Source organism: Mobula birostris, chromosome 19 (assembly GCF_030028105.1).
Source record: "Mobula birostris isolate sMobBir1 chromosome 19, sMobBir1.hap1, whole genome shotgun sequence".
Lineage (NCBI taxonomy): Eukaryota > Metazoa > Chordata > Chondrichthyes > Myliobatiformes > Myliobatidae > Mobula > Mobula birostris.
Window position 1 is genome coordinate 62,480,809 of NC_092388.1, and position 21,862 is coordinate 62,502,670.

Consider the following 21,862-nt stretch of genomic DNA (forward strand, 5'->3'; position numbering starts at 1 on the left):
CAATTAGGAAAAGAGGAGGTGCAACGAGACCTGGGTGTCATTATACACCAGTCATTGAAAGTGGGCATGCAGGTACAGCAGGCGGTGAAAAAGGCGAATGGTATGCTGGCATTCATAGCAAGAGGATTCGAGTACAGGAGCAGGGAGGTACTACTGCAGTTGTACAAGGCCTTGGTGAGACCACACCTCGAGTATTGTGTGCAGTTTTGGTCCCCTAATCTGAGGAAAGACATCCTTGTCATAGAGGGAGTACAAAGAAGGTTCACCAGATTGATTCCTGGGATGGCAGGACTTTCATATGATGAAAGACTGGATCGACTAGGCTTATACTCTCTGGAATTTAGAAGATTGAGGGGGGATCTTATTGAAATGTATAAAATCCTAAAGGGATTGGACAGGCTAGATGCAGGAAGATTGTTCTCGATGTTGGGGAAGTCCAGGACGAGGGGTCACAGTTTAAGGATAAAGGGGAAGCCTTTTAGGACCGAGATTAGGAAAAACGTCTTCACACAGAGAGTGGTGAATCTGTGGAATTCTCTGCCACAGGAGACAGTTGAGGCCAGTTCATGGGCTATATTTAAGAGGGAGTTAGATATGGCCCTTGTGGCTAAAGGGATCAGGGGATATGGAGGGAGGCTGGTACAGGTTTCTGAGTTGGATGATTAGCCATGATCATACTGAATGGTGGTGCAGGCTCGAAGAGCCGAATGGCCTACTCCTGCACCTATTTTCTATGTTTCTATGGTACAGAGTGATCAAAAGACAGGCATCTGGTGCTCAACCTCTGCACTCAGCTCGATGATTCAATCTCCCTCTTCACTTTAATCTGCAAACAACGGAAGCTTTAATTGGCAAAATGGAGTCTAATGGCTTGTGCTCCATCTCGCAGCCTTCCTGCCATGAAGTCTGCACATGCTGCCACGGTCTTCCAGAATCCTCTCAGAGACTGCAGAGCACTGAAACACCAAAACAATCTCCTCACTTCCGCATTCACCTCGATGTTTCAATCTCCCTCATTGTTTTAATTGGCAAACAATGAAATATTTAATTAACGAGATGAAGTCAAACATCAAGCTTGCTGCCTGCCCACCATGAGGTTCCCGGAATCCTCTCAGAGACTGCAGATTGCTGGAACACCCAAACGATCTCCAAACAGCAAATCACAGGCTCCAACAGTTCCAGAATCACATCCAGGATAAAAAAACAAAAGTTGAAGACATAAAAGCAGTGAAATATATGGCTTTATGATCTATCCAGATGTCGACTAAAGGAGCGTTGTACTCAGTTGCTACCTTGACTGGAAGACAAGACTGAGCAGTTTTGTAAGGAGTAATGGGCAACTCTTGCTCCATCATGTGGTGCAAAGCTAAGAGATTTATCCAAAAAGACTACTGGCTGTAATAACTGCAAGAGATGGTCCAACTAAGTGTCTAGCAAAGGGGGATGAATACTTTTGAACTGCTAATATTTCAGTTTTTGAATTTTTAGTTTTTCATGCTTTATAATTTTCCCTGTTTTTGGGTTCTACGAAAAAAGGAGCATATGATTCACAAATAAAAATTCTCAGTTAAATTGATTCAAACTCTGGTTGTAATACTCATTTTATATGAACAAAGGGTTGGGGCCTGAATACTTTTTCAAGGCGCTATGTGTCTATGTATGCGTGTTCAAAAATGGGAAATTCTGGATGAGATGAAAGACGATCAATCAGGACGCATCTAGGTCAAGATTATGAACAGTCAGGTTTAGACAGTAGCCACAGGAACTGAATACATTAATACCCTATTCAACTTCATTTGGAGCTATCAGCACAACACAGGTCTCCAGGCTGGAATGAAGCTAAGTAAAAGGCACATTCATCTATTCAGTGACATTTATAAACTACCAGATCCATGTTTTTGCTTTTCAAAGTGCTGTTATTACTGTAACAAATTCCAATAATTTCACAACTGCCATGTTTCATATTTTCCTTGCTTTTTTACTGTTTTCCAAGTTATGAAAACCTTTGTAAAAACCAGGCAGAAGACAACTAATGAATCTGGTACCCCTTGAGCTACAGTTAACTATAAAAAGTATACAACCTCTTCAGAAGTTTTCATGTTCTATTGTTTTACAGCATTGAATCACAGTGGATTTAATTTGGCTTTTTTTTGGCACTGATCAACAGAAAAAGACTATTTTGTGTCAAAGTGAAAACAGATCTCTACAAATACAAAACACAAAATAATTGATTCCAAAAGTATTCACCCCTTTCATGTCGGTATTTAGTAGATGCACCTTTGGCAGCAGTTACAGACTTGAGTGTGTGGATAGGTCTCATCAGCTTTGCACATCTGGACACTGCAATTTGTTCCCCATTCTTCTTTACAAAACTGCTCAAACTCCGTCAGATTGCATGAGGATCGTGAGCGAACGAACGGTCCTTTTCAAGTCCAGCCACAAATCCTCCATTGGATTGAGGTCTGGACACTGACTTGGCCAATCCAACACATTAACTTGACGAAGGGTCTCGGCCTGAAACGTCGACTGTACCTCTTCCTAGAGATGCTGCCTGGCCTGCTGCGTTCACCAGCAACTTTGATGTGTGTTGCTTGAATTTCCAGCATCTGCAGAATTCCTGTTGTTTACATTAACTTTGTTGTTTTTAAGCCATTCCTGTCAGCTTTGACTTTATACTTGAGGTCATTGTCTTGCTGGAAAACAAATCTTCTTCCAAGTTGCAGTTCTCTTGCAGACTGCATTAGGTTTCCCCCCAGGATTTCACTGTATTTTAAACATAGAAAAAAAAACACAGAAAACGTACAGCACAATACAGGCCCTTCGGCCCACAAGGCTGTGCTGAACATGTCCCTACATTAGAAATTACTAAGCTTACCAATAGCCCTTTATTTTTCTAAGCTCCATGTACCTATCCAAAAGTCTCTTAAAAGACCCTATCGTATCCGCCTCCACCACCAATGCCGGCAGCCCATTCCACGCACTCACCACGCTCTGAGTAAAATACGTATCCGTGACATTACCTCTGTACCTACTCCTCAGCACCTTAAACCGGTGTCCTCTTGTGGCAACCATTTCAGCCCTGGGAAAAAGCCTCTGACTATCCACACGATCAATGCCTCTCATCATCTTATACACCTCTATCAGGTCACCTCTCATCCTCTGTCGCTCCAAGGAGAAAAGGCGGAGTTCACTCAACCTATTCTCATAAGGCATGCTCCTCAATCCAGGCAACATCCTTGTAAATCTCCTCTGCACCCTTTCCATGGTTTCCACATCCTTCCTGTAGTGAGGTGACCAGAACTGAGCACAGTACTCCAAGTGCGGTCTGACCAGGGTCCTATATAGCTGCAACATTACCTCTCGGCTCCTAAATTCAATTCCACGTTTGATGAAGGGCAATACACCATATGCCTTCTCAACTGCAGAGTCAAGCAGCATAGCTGCTTTGAGCATCCCATGGACTCGGACCCCAAGATCCCTCTGATCCTCCACACTGCCAAGAGTCTTACCATTAATACTATATTCTGCCATCATATTTGACCTACCAAAATGAACCACCTTACATTTATCTGGGTTGAACTCCATCTACCACTTCTCAGCCTAGTTTCGCATCCTATCAATGTCCCTCTGTAGCCTTGACAGCCCTTCACACTATCCACAACACCTCCAAAATTTGTGTCATCAGCAAACTTACTAACCCATCCCTCCACTTCCTCATCCAGGTTATTTATAAAAATCATGAAGACTAAGGGTCCCAGAACAGATCCCTGAGGCACTCCACTGTTGACCGACCTCCATGCAGAATATGACCCCTCTACAACCACTCTTTGCCTTCTGTGGGCAAGCCAGTTCTGGATCCACAAAGCAATGTCCCCTTGGATCCCATGCCTCCTTACTTTCTCAATAAGCCTTGCATGGGGCACCTTATCAAATGCCTTGCTGAAATTCATATACACTACATCTACTGCTCTTCCTTCAGAAATGTGTTTAGTCACATCCTCAAACAATTCAATCAGGCTCGTAAGGCACAACCTGCCCTTGACAAAGCCATGCTGACTATTCCTAATCATATCATACCTCTCCACATGTTCATAAATCCTGCCTCTGAGGCTCTTCTCCATCAACTTACCAACCACTGAGGTAAGACTCACTGGTCTATAATTTCCTGGGCTATCTCTACTTCCTTTCTTGAATAAAGGAACAACATCTGCAATCCTCCAATCCTCCAGAACCTTTCCCGTCCCATTGATGATGCAAAGATGCAAAGATCTCCTCCCTCGGCTCCCACAGTAGTCTAGGGTACATCTTATCCGGTCCCGGCAACTTATCCAACTTGATGCTTTCCAAAAGCTCCAGCACATCCTCTTTCTTAATCTCCACATGCTCAAGCTTTTCAGTCTGCTGTAAGTTATCACTACAATCACCAAGATCTTTTTCCACAGTGAATACTGAAATAAAGTATTCATTAAGTACTTCTGCTATTTCCTCTGGTTCTATACATACTTTCTCACTATCACACTTGAAAGGTCTTATTCTTTCATGTCTTATCCTCTTGCTCTTCACGTACTTGTAGAATGCCTTGGGGTTTTCTTTAATCCTGCCCTCCAAGGCCTTCTCATGGCCCCTTCTGGCTCTCCTAATTTCCTTCTTAAGATCCTTCCTGTTAGCCTTATAATCTTCTAGATCTCTAACATTACCTAGCTCTCTGAACCTTTTGTAAGCTTTTCTTTTCTTCTTGACTAGATTTATTATAGCCTTTGTACACCACGGTTCCTGTACCCTACCATAACTTCTCTGTCTCATTGGAACATACCTATGCAGAACTCCACACAAATATCCCCAGAACATTTGCCACACTTCTTCCGTACTTTTCTGAGAACATCTGTTTCCAATTTAAGCTTCCAATTCCTGGGAGAGGAGGAGAAGATGGCGGCGCGACGCAGCGTGCGCGGCCTCTCTGGTGATGCATGTCTGTTATCTGTCAAGTAGGATATCGTGCACAATTCTGATTTGATGGAGGCAGACGCAAGAGCACGGAGGAACACCTGGTGAAACTTATGAAATGCCTGTTTCGCTGCCGCTGCTACTGTGTGATCCGAAATCTCTGGAGGGGAAGGGCTCGAATCCTCGGCTTTGCTTGCTGCTTGGCAGCTAGGGCGGGGTCGAAGCGCTCAGCAGAGATGGTGCTCACTGTCGGAGGGCTGGTTGGAGGCTCAAAGTTTTTGGACGGACTCAGAGTTGGACTGTGGTCGGGTGCTTCCAGGATGCTGTATTGGCAAGTTTGCGGTGCTGCAAGCTTATGGCAGGGAGAGTTTCTCCCTTCTACTGTCTGCGTAAGATGTTGGGACTATCGGGACTTTGAGACTTTTATTTACCGTGCCCATGGTCTGCTCTTACCAAATTACGGTATTACTTTGCACTGTTGTAACTATATGTTATAATTATGAAGTTTTTGTCAGTTTTAGTCTTGGTCTGTCTTGGGTTTCTGTGATATCATACTGGAGGAACATTGTATCATTTTTTAATGCATGCATTTCTAAATGATAATAAACGAGGATCCAGTGTCCTCATAATCTAAAATCAATTTCCTGCCTGGAAGCCTCATAATTCCCCTTACTCCAATTAAACACTTTTCTAGCTTGTCTGTTCGGCTGTACTGGATTGGGTATTGTGTAATGAACCGGAGGTGATTGGAGAGATTGAGGTGAAGGAACCCTTAGGAGGCAGTGATCATAACATGATTGAGTTCACTGTGAAATTAGAAAAAGAGAAGCCGAAATCTGATGTGTCGGTGTTTCAGTAGAGTAAAGGAAACTACAGTGGTATGAGAGAGGAACTGGCCAAAGTTGACTGGAAAGAGACACTGGCGGGAAAGACGGTAGAGCAGCAGTGGCTGGAGTTTATGCGAGAAGTGAGGAATGTGCAAGACAGGTATATTCCAAAAAAGAAGAAATTTTCGAGTGGAAAAAGGATGCAACCGTGGTTGACAAGAGAAGTCAAAGCCAAGGTTAAAGCTAAGGAGAGGGCATACAAGGAAGCAAAAATTAGTGGGAAGACAGAGGATTGGGAAGTCTTTAAAACCTTACAAAAGGAAACCAAGAAGGTCATTAAGAGAGAAAAGATTAACTATGAAAGGAAACTAGCAAATAATATCGAAGAGGATACTAAAAGCTTTTTCAAGTATATAAAGAGTAAAAGACAGGTGAGAGTAGATATAGGACCGATAGAAAGTGATACTGGAGAAATTGTAATCGGAGATGAGGAGATGACAGAGGAACTGAACAAGTATTTTGCATCAGTCTTCACTGAGGAAGACAGCAGGATACCGGACACTCAAGGGTGGCAGGGAAGAGAAGTGTGCGCAGTCATAATTACGACAGAGAAAGTACTCAGGAAGCTGAATAGGCTAAAGGTCGATAAATCTCCTGGACCAGATGGAATGCACCCTCGTGTTCTGAAGGAAGTAGCTGTGGAGATTGCGGAGGCATTAGCGATGATCTTTCAAAAGTCGATAGATTCTGGCATGGTTCCGGAGGACTGGAAGATTGCAAATGTCACTCCGCTATTTAAGAAGGGGGCAAGGAAGCAAAAAGGAAATTATAGACTTGTTAGCTTGACGTCGGTAGTTGGGAAGTTGTTGGAGTTGATTGTCAAGGATGAGGTTACAGAGTACCTGGAGGCATATGACAAGATAGGCAGAACTCAGCATGGATTCCTTAAAGGAAAATCCTGCCTGACAAACCTATTACAATTTTTTGAGGAAATTACCAGTAGGCTAGACAAGGGAGATGCAGTGGATGTTGTATATTTGGATTTTCAGAAGGCCTTTGACAAGGTGCCACACATGAGGCTGCTTAACAAGATAAGAGCCCATGGAATTACAGGAAAGTTACATACGTGGATAGAGCGTTGGCTGATTGGCAGGAAACAGAGAGTGGGAATAAAGGGATCCTATTCTGGTTGGCTGCTAGTTACCAGTGGTTTTCCACAGGGATCAGAGTTGGGGCCGCTTCTTTTTACATTGTACATCAACGATTTGGATTATGGAATAGAGGGCTTTGTGGCTAAGTTTGCTGACGATACGAAGATAGGCGGAGGGGCCAGTAGTGCTGAGGAAACGGAGAGTCTGCAGAGAGACTTGGATAGATTGGAAGAATGGGCAGAGAAGTGGCAAATGAAGTACAATGTTGGAAAGTGTATGGTTATGCACTTTGGCAGAAAAAATAAACGGGCAGACTATTATTTAAATGGGGAAAGAATTCAAAGTTCTGAGATGCAACGGGACTCGGGAGTCCTCGTACAGGATTCCCTTAAAGTTAACCTCCAGGTTGAGTCGGTAGTGAAGAAGGCAAATGCAATGTTGGCATTCATTTCTAGAGGAATAGAGTATAGGAGCAGGGATGTGATGTTGAGGCTCTATAAGGCGCTGGTGAGACCTCACTTGGAGTACTGTGGGCAGTTTTGGTCTCCTTATTTAAGAAAGGATGTGTTAACGTTGGAGAGAGTACAGAGAAGATTCACTAGAATGATTCCGGGAATGAGAGGGTTAACATATGAGGAACGTTTGTCCGCTCTTGGACTGTATTCCTTGGAGTTTAGAAGAATGAGGGGAGACCTCATAGAAACATTTTGAATGTTAAAAGGCATGGACAGAGTGGATGTGGCAAAGTTGTTTCCCATGATGGGGGAGTCTAGTACGAGAGGGCATGACTTCAGGATTGAAGGGCGCCCTTTCAGAACAGAAATGCGAAAAAATTTTTTTAGTCAGAGGGTGGTGAATCTATGGAATTTATTGCCACGGGCAGCAGTGGAGGCCAAGTCATTGGGTGTCTTTAAGGCAGAGATTGATAGGTATCTGAGTAGCCAGGGCATCAAAGGTTATGGTGAGAAGGCGGGGCAGTGGGACTAAATAGGATAAAATGGATCAGCTCATGATAAAATGGCGGAGCAGACTCGATGGGCCGAATGGCCTACTTCTGCTCCTTTGTCTTATGGTCTTCCTATCTCTCTCCAATGCTCTTGTAAAGGAGATAGAATTACGATCACTATCTCCAAAATGCTCTCCCATTGAGAGATCTGACACCTGACAAGGTTAATTTCCCAATACCAAATCAAGTCCAACCTCTCCTCTTGTAGGCTTATCTACATATAGTGTCAAGCAACCTTCCTGAACACACCTAACAAATTCAGCAAATTCTTGCTCTAGGGAGATGCTAACCGATACTTGGGAAATTAAAATCTCCCATCACGACAACTCTTATTATTACACCTTTCCAGGATCTGTTTCCCTATCTGCTCCTCGATATCCCTGTTACTATTGGGCAGCCTATAAAAAACACCCAGTAAAGTTATTGACCTCTTCCTGTTCCTAACCTCCACCTGTAGACAATCCCTCCATGACGTCCACCTTTTCTGCAGCTGTGACACTATCTCTGATCAACAGTGCCACGCCCCACCTCTTTTGCCTCCCCCCTTGTCCTTTCTGAAACATCTAAAACCAGGCACTTGAAGTAACCATTCCTGTCCCTGAGCTATCCAAGTCTCTGTAATGGCCACCACATCACATCTCCAAGTACTGATCCACACTCTAAGATCATCTGCTTTGTTCACAATGCTCCATGTGTTAAAATAGACGCATCTCAAATGTTCGGTTTGAGGCCGCCCCTTCTCTATCACCTGCCTATCCTCCCTCTTGCACTGTCTACAAGCTTTCTCTATTTGTGAGCCAACCTCCTCTTCCCCAGTCTCTTCAGTTCGGTTCCCACCCCTCAACAATTCTAGTTTAAACTCTCCCCAGTAGCCTTAGCAAATCTCCCCACCAGGATATTGGTCCCCCAAGTGCAACCCGTCCTTTTGTACAGGTCACATTTGCCCCAAAAGAGGTCCCAATGATCCAGAAATCTGAATCCCTGCCCCCTGCTCCAATCCCTCAGCCACTCATTTATCCTCCACCTCATTCTATTCCTATACTCACTGTCGCGTGGCACAGGCAGTAATCCCGAAATTACTACCTTTGTGGTCCTGCTTCTCAACTTCCTTCCTAACTCCTTGTAGTCTTTTTTCAGAACCTCTTCCCTTTTCCTACCTATGTCATTGGTACCAATATGTACCATGACCTCTGGCTATTCTCCCTCCCACTGCAGGATATCTTGGACGCGATCTGCAGCATCCCAGTCCCTGGCACCTGGGAGGCAAACTACCATCCGAGTTTCTTTCCTGTGTCCACAGAATCGCCTGACTGACCCCCTAACCTTAGATTCCCCTATCACTATTGCTTTCCTCTTCCTTTCCCTACCCTTCTGAGCCACAGAAAATTCCAGGGATTCACTGACCTCTGAGAGATGACATTTCTGTGCACTTCACTTTTAAATGACTAGCCCTTTAATTTGTTACACACTGACTTCAGTTCTTTGTGGGAACAGGACCCGCTCTCAGGGCCTCACGACTGGCCCTTTTTTGATAGGCCAAGGACGCAGCCTAGATGAATAGCGCACTTGCAGGGTGCCGGATTTTTGTAGCTCTGGAGGTGAGTGGATTCGAGGTCAGTACCACCACAGAAAACTGGTGTGTCATAGGAGATGGAAGATCGTAAGAAGTAAGCTGGATGCTGGCTGTGTCCCCAGGGACCTGAGGTTTTTGGGCACAGAGCTCAGAAAAAGCAATGCAAAGACTTTAAACTCCATAAGTCAGTGAGTTGTTTTTGTTATGTCTCCCTTCTCGCTGTGAATTGCAGACACTTCTGCTTCCCTTCTTTGGGAGACAGAGAGCCTGTGGTATGGTGAACGAGTAGGCTTTGGGTACTGCAAGTCTGTGTCTTTACCGATGCTTTGCTGCACGCTTGAGTGCTCGGTGGAGGAGCCGATGCTTTTTTGCTGGTGGTGGTGGTGGTGGTGGTGGCGGGTGGGGGGTTATTGCTTTGCTGCTGCTTATGTATGGGAGGGGGGAGCTGGGGGGGCTTTATTCATTCTTTCATTCATTTTTTGGGGCACTCTGTTTTTGTGGATGTTTGTAAAGTAAAAGAATTTCAGGATGTATATTGTATACATTTCTCTGACATTAAATTGAACCTATTGAAATTCCCTTGTTCCTCAGTGAAAACATCTCAACATTCACTGTGTCAAGCCCTGTTAGTATCTTATAAGTTCTAAGCACCAAAGAATACTGACAAGAAATGTCCAACCTCGCTTGACAGGACAACCCTATCATTGCAAGAATTAGCTTGGTGAATTTCCTTTGGACTGCCTCCACTGCTACCGTGTCCTTTCTTAGATAAGGGGCCGAAACAGTGTACAGTATGTGCCAGGATTTTGCCTAATAATTTAACCTGTAACCCACTGCAGAATAACAATGTCCTTATCACAATATGCCCTTCCATTTATTTTCAGATTATTGGCAAACTTGAAAACTTTTATTAAATTCTTTTCTCCTGGCAATTAATGCAAACAATAAACATTGGAGAGCCAAAAACAATCTCTGGTATACACTAGTTTCACCCCTCTGTTTTCTACGTAACAGCCAGTTTTCAGTTCACACTAACATTCTTCCTCCACTACCATGGGTTCTTAATTTATGCATTTCTGACAAGGCACCTTGTCAAGTAACTTTCAGAAATCTAACACACTACATCTCCAGTTCCCCTCTATCAACTGTCCCTGTCACACCCTCAAAGAATTCTAGCAAATTTATCAAACAAGATTTAACTTTCATAAAACCACATTGATTAAATTTGATTATATTCAACTTTCCTAAATGATTAGTTATTTTGTTCTTTGATTTTTGACTTTTCATTTTGTCAAAATAGATGTTAAACTAACTAGCCTATTAAAAAAGAATCTAGTACTTTCCAGGCGTATATGGCGAATAAACTCTTCTCGGGCTTCCAGCCTGGTACAGGTATCAATTATAACTGATGTTTTGATTATCAACTCTGCCATCTTCTTCAGGAATGATGCTTGGGCATGTCTAGGCCCGTAGTATTTATATCCACACAGGTTGGGAATAATTAAAACCAGAAGGTTGTAATCTCTGGATAACTTTCTTTGTGCAAATTGAATTACTGTCTGTGTAAAATAGTTTAGGATCAAACAGATCAGAGTATTAAATGGGTAGAGTTTAGATTCATGGGGCGCTGGCACAATACTGGGGAAGGAGAGAGCTGTTGCATTAGGATGGACGGTAGATCATGAATTAAAATTAGGTTGGCTGGAGAGAGAATGCTGAGGGAGAAAATACTGGTGGAAGTTGACAAGCTTGAATAACTATACTGTTAGGCAGGCCACTATTCAATAAATGGCTGCTGCAGTATAATGTGGATAAATATGAAGATTTTCATATATATCCACATTAACAGGAAGGATGATAATTATCTAAATGGCAAAAGATTAAGAAGGGGGAAGATACAATAAGGCATTATTGTTAATGATAAATATACACTCAGGCTTATATTCACCTGAGTTTAGAGGAATGAGAGGGAATCTCACAAAAAGATAAAATATGGGCCAACTTCAACTAAGAGGAATTTGTACAAATCCATATCACAAGGAATAAAATAGACAAAATTTCATGCGGCTAAATGCAGACAAATTGCTGGACCCAATGGCCTACACCAGAAGGGGCAGCAGGGATAGTGAACCGATTGATTGAAATTTCTCAGAGCTCAGTGAATTCTAGCAGTGTATCTGAAGATTGGAAAATAGCCTGTGTAACTCCTTTGTTCAATGTAAAATTAATTATCAGAGTACATACACATCACCACATACAACCCTGAGATTCTTTTTCTGTGAGCATACTTTGCAAATCTATAGAATAGTAACTATAAACATCAGGAACTATAAACTGTAAACAAACTGTGCAAATGTAGGTATAATTAAATAGCAATAAATAACAAGTATGAAATAACAATCTAACCAAGTCCTTAAATATTAATAGCTATCTCCTTTTGTTTAAGAGCCTGCTGGTTGTGGGGTAGTAACTGTTCTTGAAGCTGGTGGTGTGAGTCCTGAGGCACCTGTACCTTCTACCTGATGGCAGTGGTGAGAAAATAGCATGGCCTGGGTGGTGAGGATCTTTGACGATGGATGCGGCTTTCCTACAGCAGTGTTTCGTGTAGATGTGCTCAATGGTTGGGAGGGTTTTACCTGTGATGTATTAGGCCAAGTCCTATATCTTTTGTAAGATTTCACATTCAAAGGTATTGGTGTTTCTACAATAGGCTGCAATGCAGCCAGTCAGCACACTTTCCACCATACATCTATAGAAGTTTGCCAAGGTTTTCGATGACATGCCGAACCTCTGCAGACTTCTGAGCAAGTAGAGGCACTGTTGTGCTTCCTTCGCGATAATATTTACATGATGGGTCCAGGAAAAGTCCTCTGAGATAGTGACACCCAGGAATTTAAAGGTACTGACTTTCTCCACCTCCGATCCTCTGAATATTACTGGCTCTCCTGAAATCTACAATCAGTTCCTTAGTCTTATTGACATTGAGTGAGAGGTTGTTGTTCAATCTCCAGTCTTCAATCTCCCTCCTGTACTTTGATTCATCACCCCCTTTAATACAGTCTATAACAGTGGCATACGGTGTTGGAGTTGTACTTAGCCACACTGTCATAGGGGTAAAGCGAGTAGAGCATCCCTGTGGTGGTCCTGTGCTAATGGAGATCGTGGCAGAGATGTTTTTGCCAATCTGAACTGACTGGGGTCTACAAGTGAGGAAATCCAGGATCCATGTGCACAAGGGGTATTGAGGCCCAGGTCTTGGAGTTTACTGATTAGTTTTGAGGGGATGATGGTGTTAAATGCTGAGCTGATATTGATAAAGAGCATCCTGACGTACGCATCTTTGCTGTACAGATGTTCCAGACATATGAAGAGCCAATGAGACAGCATATGCTGTGGACCTGTTGCTTCAGTAGGCGAATTAGAGTGGATCCAAGTTGCCATTCAAACAATAGCTGATCTGCTTCAACAGCAGCCTCTCAAAACACTTCATCAGTGTGGATGCATGTGCCACTGGGCAATAGCCATTTAGACAGGTTACCATGCTCTTCTTGGGCACCAGTACAATTGAAGCCTGCTTGAAGCACATAGCCGGAGCGAGAGCTTAAAGTTATCCATGAATACACCAGGCAGTTGCTCAACACAGGTCTTCAGTACTCCGTCAGGTACTCCATCCAGATTGGATGCTTTCCCTGGATTCATCTCTCTTGAAGGCAGCCTGCATGTCATTTTCAGATACTGACACCAAAGGATCATCGGGAGACATGGGGATGTGCAATTGGGTTCTCCCTGTTCTGGTGGTCAAAGTGAGCAGAGAAGCAAGCTCATCTGGAGGCAAAACCCTGCTGCCCCCTATGTCGCAAGATTTAGCTTTGTAGGAGGTTACAGCATTCAAACCCTGTCACAATTGTTGAGCATCCCTTGTTGATTCCAGTCTAGTCCAGAATCTCCATTTCACTGAGAGATGGCTTTCTGGAGATTATACATGCACCTATTGTAGCATTCTTGATCTCCAGAATTGAATGCCTCTGATCTGGCTTTCAGCAGGTTCCGGATTTCATTGTTCATCCAGGGCTTCTGATTGGGGACAACACTGAAAGATTTTGTGGGGACACACCCATCCACAGCTGTGGATGAAAACAGAAACAAGGGAAGAAAACAGAAGACAGGGAACTAGAGGCTAGTTATGAATAAACTCTCTCAGGCTTTCAGCCAGGTACAGGTATCAATTATAACTGACATTTTGATGACAAACTCTGCCATCTTCCTCAGGGATAATGCCTGGGCATGTCTAGTCCTGTGATAATTTATACCCTCTTTGTCTTGGTTCATGGTAGGGGCCCATGGCATAAAAAAGGTTGAGAAACTCTGATTTAGAGCACTGCACTTTATACCATTTGGTTGTAGCCATGCTGTTTGCTTTTTCTTGGATCTGTAGTTCCTTTCTAAATCCAAGAGGATGCCCTTAACTCTAGCAACTTCAGGACTCCATTCACAAGTTAAGAGTATCTATCTTTCCAAGTGTAGCATTACCCACTATCTTATTATTCCCCAATTGTGGTTGCTGTCTGAACTAGCAACCATAGCCCCTGGAACAATCCATGCAAAGTTCACCATCCATCCCAACAAATACTACTTCGGCAAAACAGGAGTTGGAGGAACTCAGTGACTCAGAGTTCAATACTGGTGCGTACCTCCTTCCAGCAACTGCCTCCCATCTTCACACTTCGCTCCCTTCATCTTGTTCCAACTATTGTTATTTTCTTTGTTCCCTCTCTTTGTCTGCCCTCATTTATCATTCCAACTCCACACCCATTCATCTCCCCTACCAGGCATTACCTACCTGACATCTTAACAGTTCACCAATTACCTCAGAGTTCTCTCTTGCCACTCCCCTCCTCTTTATGCTGGCCATTTCACCCCTCCACTCTCAGCCCTAGTGTAGGGTTTTGACTCAATGTCAACAATTACTTTCCTCCCACTGATGCTGCTCAGTTGTTTCAGCAGAGTGTGTTCAATGAGGTCAACAGCTTAGACTCCTGTATCATTATTCATTTTTGAAATATCCATTAAGGATTTTATTTACTTTGTTTTGGTAAAAAAAATTAATCAGCATTATTTGTATTTACCTTTAAGACCTTTGTAAGTTAAAAAAGCACATTTAGGATTGATATTCAGGATGAGAAAAAGCAAAACTCAAAGTAAATTTATTCTCAAAGCACTTATATGTCACTGTATAGTACCTGGAGAGTCTTTTTTTTTTGAGGACATTCACAGTAAATACAAAGAAACACGATAAAATCCCAATGAAAAAACACACACAATAAATGTGCAAAAGACAACAAACTGTGCAAATACAAAACAAAAAAATAAATAAACAAGCAAACAAACAAATAAATAAATGAGATGAAGGGTCCTTGTAAGCAAGTCCATAGTTTGTGGGAACAGTTCAGTGTTGGAGCAAGTGAAGTTGAATAGTTATCCCCTCTGGTTCAACAGCCTGATGGTTGAGGGGGTAATAACTGTTCCTGAACCTGGTCGTGTGAGTCATGAGGCTCCTGTACCTCCTTCCTGATGGCAGTATCGGGAAGAGAGCATGTCCTGGATAGTGGGTGTCCCTGACGATGTATGTTACATTCCTGTGACAGTGTTCCTTGTAGATGTGCTTGTAGATGTGGAGAGGGCTTTACCCATGATGGACTCTGCTGTATCTACTACTTTTTGCCAGCCTTTATGTTCAAGGCCATTGGTGTTTCTATACCAGGCTGTGATGCAACCAGTCAGTATACTTTCCACTGTTCATCTATAGAAGTTTTTTTTTTATTAAAGAGTTTTAGATGATATGCTGAATCTTCGCAAACTTCTAAGAAAGGAGAGGCACTGCTATGCTTTCATTTTAATGGTAATTAAGTTCTGGACTCAGGACAGATCTTCTGAAACGTTAATGCTTAGGAATTTAAAGTTGCCGACCCTCTCCACCTCTGGTCCCTTGATGAGGACTAGCTCATGGACCTACAGCTTCCACCTCCTGTGGTCAATAATCAGCTGTTTGGTTTTGCTGACATTGAGTGAGAGGTTGCTGTTGTGGCACCACTTAGCAAGATTTTCAATCTTCCTTCTATATGCTGATTTATCACCACCTTTGATTCAGCCAGCAACAGTAGTGTTGTTCAGCAAACTTAAATATGGCACTGGAGCTGTGCTTAACCTCACAGTTACAAATATAAAGTGAGTAGAGCATAGGACTAAGCACACAGCCTTGTGGTGCACCTGCGCTGATAGTGATTGTGGAAGAGATGTTATTGCCAATCCAAACTGACTGTTGTCTGCAAGTGAGGAAATCAAGGGTCTAGTTGTAAAAGGAGGTATTAAGACCTAGGTCTTAAAACTTACTGATTAGTTTCGACGGGGATGATAGCACTGAATAGTGAGCTATAGTCAATGAAGAGCATCCTGATGTTCCAGGGTTGAGTGAAGAGCCAATAAAATGGCATTTGCTGTTGTGACAGTAGGGAAATTGTACAGCATCCAAGATGCTTCTCAGAGTGGAGTTGATGTGCTTCATCACCAACCTTTCAAAGCACTGCATCACAGTGGACATAAGTGCTCCCAGATGATAGTCATTGAGGCAAGTTACCATGTTTTTCTTGGGAACAGAACAATTGAAGCCTGCCTGAAGCACATTCGTTTAATCCAGGGGTTCTGTTTGGAGAAGCTCAGTGATTTTGTGGGGACACGACTGACTTTATAAGGTTTGTGACAACCGTGGCATATTCATTCAGATCCCCTGATGAGTCCTTGAACACGGCTCACTCCACTGACTCAAAGTGGTCCTATGCCTCCTGTGACCACCTCTTCATTGTCCTTACTTCTAGAACCTTGCTCTTTAGCCTCTGCCTGTGTGGGGATAAGAGGAGGAATGGCAGATGATCAAATGTCCCAAAATGTGGTCTAGGGAATGGTAAGTATTCCTTATGGTAGTGTAGCAGTGGTCGAGTGTGTTAGGATCCCTGGTTCTGCAGGTGATATGTTGATGATTACTGGGCAGAGATCGAAGTTCCTGGTAATGTCTTGAAAGACACTGGATTAGGCTGTTTTTTTGTTGGCTAATCATGTCACTCAATACATTGAATGCTTGCTGAACATCAGCCTTTGGGAGTTTGGAAACTGTGGTCAGGATCATGGAGGAGAACTCTCTCTGTAAGTACAACTGATGGCATTTAATCATGAGGTATTCCAGGCCGGGAAACCAAGAGTGCAATAATGCCACTACATCCAAGAACCATGAACAGTTTATCATGATTCACAGACCCAGCCTCTTGTTTTCTTTAAATATGCAGTCTGGTCCATCCAGTGGATTGAGAAGTCCTTGATCCTGCTGCCGTATTTGGTCTTTTTGAAGCTAGCCACGTCTCTCTGAAAGAGAATGCTGACCGATACAACAATCTTGCCCTTACATCCTCTATCTTATTCTCCAGAGACTGTACATTTGCCAACTAGGTAGAGGAAGTTTTACATTGCGCCATTTTAGTCTGGCTTGAAGTCCTCCCTTCCTTCCTCTCTTCCTGCCCTTTGTCTGCTTAAAGGTGCCATTCCTGCATTCTGAGATTGGAGGTCCACTCCACTCCTTGTCCTTCAGGATATCGTAAATCTGCTAGTTCATTAAGACATTTTAAAAGTACGTTGTTTAAGGTGGAAATACAGGCTATAAATTGCAGCAATAGTAGTTCAGTTGAAGTATATCTAGAAGTTTTGTGAGTAACCCACAAAACATCACCGTGTATTGCTAACACCATCTTGGAAAGTGGAAACTTGAATACTTCCTGCCTGAATTTCCTAACTTCCTTATCAGCTGCATTCCTGACTTTCAACTGTATTCCATCCATTCACTCTTTCCTTCAAGAAATCCCTTACATTCATTTTAAATGTAACCAAGTACTGACTCAGCCTTTACACATTGTAATTAACACCTATTCAAATAACTGGTTCCAGCTGGCCTAATTAAATGCTATGTCATTGATCAGTCATCTTTCTTACTACTGATCAACTCTGTACATCTCAAATGTATTCCAAAGAACTCACACCATCAATTTCAATCTAAACCAAGCTCCTAACTTTCACTCTTTATACGTGTTGCACTCCATTTAAGCAGCACCTAAGCAATATTGTCAAGATTCTTTCCCCTGTATTTCTTCTTCTCGAGTCCCAAGAAATTGATATGCTAAAAAAATATATTAAGTTCATTATATGTGAATTCGACTACACCAAGGTCTTAGCTCTTACTTATTATTAAATGGTCACTGATATGCATTAAATAAAAGCTACCTTATAGCTTTTGTTTTTTAATATTAGGATAGTTTTAATTTTCCCTGCACACACTGTCTTCCATTCCATTTCAACTATTTTTGCTTTTCCGTCCACTGACCAAGTTAGTGTATACCTCGTCATAATTAACCTCTTTATAACAACACCATTCACAGCTTTGTTAAGGTGCAATCCATCTATCTTTTTGCTGTTCACTCTTCCTTCAGAAACATCCTAATGCCCAAGAAAATTAAGATACACCCCTCTTCCATTCCTCGTCTTTATCAGAGTGCCCTGAAATTAAAGTCAGGCGCCACCAAGAAAATAGTGTTCTGCTTCTCTAGCGGATGTTTAACAACAATTCTGTCAATTTAACTATCAACTGACCTTTTATTTTGTTCTGCCCTTTCTGTCAAATTATTAATATTTATTTTTTCCCAGACAATGTCAAACACCAGTTCCAGATGAGAATGATGGTTGTTGGCCGAGCATCGTTGAAAACATTTACAGGAGACGCTACATCAAGAAGGCAGCATCTATCATCAAGGATCCCTCTATCCAATCCATGCCGCCTGCTCGGTGCTACCATGGCGCAGGAGATACAGAAGACACAAGCAAGTTCAGGAACAGCCACTTTCCTGCGACGATCAGGTTCTTGAACCGACCTTCACAATCCCAATCCTACCTCAACAATGGAATACTTCGGACCACCTATCGCACTACCATGAACTCGCTTCTGTCTGTCGTTTATTTTGGTCTTATTTCATAGTCTGTTTCTTTAATTGTACTTTTTATGTATAACTTATATTCTGTGTGAGTCAGAACTGACGTGCCAATGATGTTGTTGCCAGCAAGTTTAAAAAAAATGTACCTATGCCTCACCGTACTTTTGCACACGGCAATAACTCACTTTACTTGCCTAAATAACCTCACACCTCGTTTCTTTCAGGCGAGGGTCGGCACTGAGGCATCCGGCCCGGCGCCTTCACACACAAGTCCTGCTACCGCATCAAACAGACTGTGCACAGAATCTGCCACCAGGTTCCCGACTCTGGATCCACTCATGACATTCACCCCAACACTAGTCTCCCACCTGCTCGGCCGTTGTTTATTTTAAATACGAGAAAATCTGCAGTTACGCCGCTGTTCCGGTCCCAGACACTCTGCCGCCTTCTCCATGGCAACGCCACACCGTTTACCAGCAACGCGCATGCTCAAGAATATCCGCCCTCTTGACCAATGAATGTTGCCTCGTCCGATTTGCGCAGGAGTAGACTCGCCTCGGCGGAGCCTGGTGTGTGTGGAATTTCCTTCTCCTGCGTTTATCTCGGTTGGTGTATTTCCCCTTAAGGGTGCACTGCCAGAGATTGTAATCTGCAACCTGTGGTCATACCGACGGGAACTCTAGATCGCCGTTGTCAAATGGTTGTAATGCCGAATTTCTTCTGGATAGAGGGACAAAGCTGCTGCCCTGGTACCTTCCTCTATCTAACCCAGGGGTCGGGAACCTTATTGCCTCTGTGGGCCGGATCGCGTATTAATGAGCGGACGGTGGGCCAGATAAATGCCATAAAAAAAACTTGGAATATGGGAATTATCCATTTAAATATATCTAGTTATGTTTTGCCTCAAATTAATGAATAACGCATGCTAGAAAATAATTTGTGCTTAACCAAGGATGCCAATTAGTAATCAAATAACAGTTGCAATTTATTTCAATCAAGGCATCTTTTGAATCTATTAAAAGAACACGAGGAATCTTCAAACATAAAACATATGAACATGATGCATTGAATGGTGGTAAATTAAGTATAATAAAAAAGAAAATTTAATGTAAACAGTCGATAAGTCAATGTGAAATTTGATGCTGTTTGTTGCTTGAAAGCTTCTCAATATTGGGTATCAGACTTGTTGATGCCAAGAGCAAGACATTATCCAGATGGGCATCAGTCAATCTTGTTCTCAAATGGTTCTTGGTGTGCTTCATTTTTGAAAATAATTGCTCACCCAGATAAGTGCTGCCAACAATAATGCCATCTTTTTTGCATGGTCCACTAAGTCAGGATACTTCCCACTTGGATGAATATATTTTCTATAGAAGTCAAGCACTGACACATCTTCAGAATGAAATTTCTATCTCAATATGTCGCCACACTGCATCTCAATCAATTCCATTTGAAAAATTTCTGATGCAGTGTCCACTTCCACATCAAATGGAGTAGCAGACAGCTTGAACTCATTTTCTTATGCAAGCGAAAATCAGCAAAATGAGATGAAAACTCTTTTCTCAATTTTTGGACCATATTCACAAAAATGCCTGGATCTTGTCCTTTACTTTTTTGAAAAGTGGGAAAATGTGCACAATTTCCTTTTTGAAGCTGATACTCCCACAATTGCAGCTTTCCTTCAAAGGCCACAATATGACCGTACATCTCATGTTATCAGCTGATTTTTTTCCCCTTGAAGTTGTAAACTCAAGTCATTTAAATAAGATGTAATGTCCACAAGAAATGCCAAGGTTGCAAGCTAATCAGGTTCATGAAAATGTGAAGCATCCTCATTTTTGCTTTCAAGGAATATTGCCACCTCTTCATGCAATGCAAATACTCTTTTCAGTATTGACCTGGGCTAAGCCAGCGTACATTGCAGAAATAAGCCAGGTCCCCATAGTCTGCCTCTGTATCCAACAAAAACTTCTCATTTGCTCAACTTCATCTTTCCCAGCTTGCCCAGTAAACTTGTTAAAATTTCCACTATGGCAGATCTCATAATGTCACCTGATATTTGCCGCCTTGTTCACAGCAACATTTCCTGGGCAAATGAGACAAAGTGGTTTCCCAGGTTGCTCGATGAAGAAGTAATCTAGTGTCCAAGTGTTTTGGAAGTTTCGGCACCTTCCTGCGTTTTGCATTCATTGCCATTGGAATTTTTTTCTTAGATTTTATTTTGAAACGCGAGTTATTCAACAAGTATCGTAGCACATGTAAATATCTGGATATTTAGCGTGGATTCCTTGCTAAAACACAATGACGCTGCTTCTGTTTTCAAATTTGAATGATCTCATTGAAAACCTGTGAATGCACGGAGAGTATCTAATACATGTTAATAAGGTAGTCTGCCTTCCCTACATACTAGTGTTTGGTTTGGAACAAAATGGAACCTGGGGCCAGTGTAACAAGACCCAGCTTCATAATGTCCATCAGTGTGGTCACGTGAAACACTCAGAATAAGGAAAAATCGCTCGCGGGCCGGAGAAGCATAGCATCCCAATATTTGCTCGCGGGCCGGTCAAAATACCTTCATGGACCAGATCCGGCCTATCTCATCTAACCTATCATTGTCCCTCTTCCCCCATGGTAACGGAATGGTCAAATTAATGGACCAACAGCTTGATTTCCATACCATTACTTTAATGTGGTGTCATGGATCTGAGATGTTTCTCCAGTTTTTTTTTTTGCTCTATCCATTAAATTGTGCATATATCCATCTGATGTGATATCCTTCAGGAAAGAAATGTACCATCTTTACTGCTCTGGCCTGCATATCCATCAATCCAATTAACTGGTTCTTCAAAAAGATACTGGAATTCTGTAATGTCCGCATCTCCTGAATGAATATGCACAAAAAAATCCTTACTGTATATAGGGCTATGACAAATGTCACCAACAGATAGGGCTTGATTCTACCATTTATCATCCACATGCATTTTATAAATTATTTGCACCTAGGCTCTGAGACATTCCTTACCATAAAAGTACCATACCCTATGGTACCTGTGTTACGTGTTCTGGACTGTTAAGCTAATGCTGTAGTTTCTTGGCCACCATCATGTTTAAATCTCATACAATTGTGTATCTGTTTTATAAACTGAAAACTATTCAAATTCTTTGTCCTTTATATAAATAACTAGCACTGGTGCACTACTGATTTTCAATGGTTTAAGAAGTTATAAATTCAGTTCCAGTTGGTTCATCAAAAGCATGTTTGGATTGACCAAGCTTCAAGCTGCATTAGTTATATACCTTGGAGCCCTAGATGTTAGTGGGGATTAAATCAATGT

General features: G+C 42.4%; 1 protein-coding gene across 3 annotated transcripts in view; it reads right to left on the reverse strand.

Annotated features, from left to right (window-relative positions):
• mak (male germ cell-associated kinase) overlaps positions 1-18,985 on the reverse strand; it is a 114,394-nt gene extending 95,409 nt beyond the window's left edge. For all 3 annotated transcript variants that reach the window (XM_072283077.1, XM_072283076.1, XM_072283075.1), the window contains exon 1: positions 18,896-18,985. The gene's annotated coding sequence lies outside the window, so the exon portion shown is untranslated. The remainder of the gene's footprint in view (positions 1-18,895) is intronic.
• Positions 18,986-21,862: the final 2,877 nt, after the last annotated feature.